This window comes from Schistosoma mansoni, chromosome W (genome assembly GCF_000237925.1).
Source record: "Schistosoma mansoni strain Puerto Rico chromosome W, complete genome".
Classification (NCBI taxonomy): domain Eukaryota; kingdom Metazoa; phylum Platyhelminthes; class Trematoda; order Strigeidida; family Schistosomatidae; genus Schistosoma; species Schistosoma mansoni.
Genome location: NC_031502.1, coordinates 1,096,495 through 1,098,418, shown reverse-complemented (window position 1 = coordinate 1,098,418; position 1,924 = coordinate 1,096,495). Strand labels below are relative to the sequence as shown.

The 1,924-nt window shown below is 34.6% G+C and overlaps 1 non-coding gene across 1 annotated transcript; it reads left to right on the top strand.

The window, feature by feature from the left end:
- The first annotated feature begins 1,838 nt into the window (after window positions 1–1,838).
- Smp_tRNA_00967_Gln_TTG.1.1 lies at window positions 1,839–1,905 on the top strand. Its single transcript has one exon. It is a non-coding gene (tRNA).
- Window positions 1,906–1,924: the final 19 nt, after the last annotated feature.

Here is a 1,924-nt window from a genome sequence, read left to right as displayed (position 1 = left end):
TGTTGCTGATAGTGTCTGTCCAACAGATTAAAAGTATTTTGCGTAGACAACTGTTAATAAACAGTTTTTACGAGTAATGTATGAAATACAGGTATTTACATAGAAACATGCAAATAAGGTACACACATAAAAGTGTATACAAATAAACATGAACAATTAACAATGACAAGTGTAAGAAATAACCATTAGGATAAAAATAACTTAGTATTGTTTGTTTGAATCTTCCCATTAATGTTTAGGACTGCAATTGGCCAGTCTCTAATTAGCATATGTGCATACTGTGCAAATTGCCTCGATATAACCTTAATTCACAAGCATAGTAAGCTAAGATGGATAGTGGCTAGTAGTGGAATCCAGTTTGACGCACTTTTCGTCCTATTTGGAACTCGTCATTTGGATGTACCTGCATCTCAGAGTTGATGTTCACTCTGGGATTTGAACCCAGTAACTTTCGCTTGAAACGCTATCGCGATATCCACTCAGCTACTGAGTCCTGATTCAGGTACATCCAGCTGACGAGTCCCAAATAGGACGAAACGCACGTCAAACTGGATTCCACTGCTAGCCACTATCCATCTTTGCTTAAAAATAACTTTTCTATTAAGAAGTTAGAATAAACTTCTGTAAGCATTAATACAGTTTAAACCAAATTAACTGTCACAAGTTACGAAGCTGACATTTACCACCTAAAGCTTAGATGGTTCGATAAATCAATTCATAGATAATCATCATTATTTATGATTCCTTTCCATTGTTACCCCACTTATTTAGTGATTTTGTTCCATGATTTTTATAATACTGTATGCGTAGTAGACTTCACTTTGGTCAAATGACACCATTATGTTCATCCCATGAATACTGTCTAGTATTTTTTACTCTACCAATTTGCTTACTTAAATCTTAATCAGTAGTAAATCATGTCAGCACTATCATTGTTTATGCGAAACAATCAGAATATCTTTCTTTTCTAATGGTAATTAGACTAGCATTGACATATTTTCAAAAGTTTTTAAAAAAAATTAGTAAACAGATGACAATTGACAATTCCGGTAGGATATTTCACCATTTCAATATTTTGACCAAAAAGGAGCATAAAAGTACCAGAAATATTCTCCACTAATACAGAGGTTGATTTAAATCATAATCGATATACTCGACATGTACAGCACTTAATCCCTAATAAATTCACTCAAAATTCATAATAAAGTTGGAATTGATCTTAGAAAATTTTTAATATGGCTATCTTCATGTTATTTAAAGATTCACAGTATTTTCATAGTTGAAATCATGAGGCAATTGAAGCTAGACCACCATGGGAAACCTGGAAGCACTGAACTACCGTTTCATCCTATTATGGGACTCCTCAGCAGTGCGCACCCACGATCATGCCTCACGGGATTCGAACCCAGGGCCTACCAGTCTCACGCCAGAGCACTTAACCCCTTCTGATTCACAGTATTATCTATTTCACAAATTCTCATGTATATATATCCCTTAATTTGTTACAGCGTCATTTAAAGATAATATTTACCAACTGCCAACATCATTCAATGTAATCATATGATCAATGAATAAGACCTTTCATATGTATCTTTGTTGAGGAATCGATGGTAGAAAAAAGCAAGCGTTGCTGATTTCACTCTACTTTTTTCCAAGTCCCTTCTCTTGTAATTAAAAATAAACTGACCAATATTAACTACAAAGGTATATTTCATAAAATGATATGCCAATTAGAGACTGACCAGTTGCAGTCCTAAACATCAATGAGAAGATTTAAACAAAAAATACTAAATGAATTTAAACTTCACCTTATTACACAAGCAAGTGGCTATCAGGACTCAGTGGCCGAGTGGATAACGTGATGGCGTTTGAAGCGAAAGGTACTGGGTTCAAATCCCAGAGTGAACATCAACTCTGAGATGCA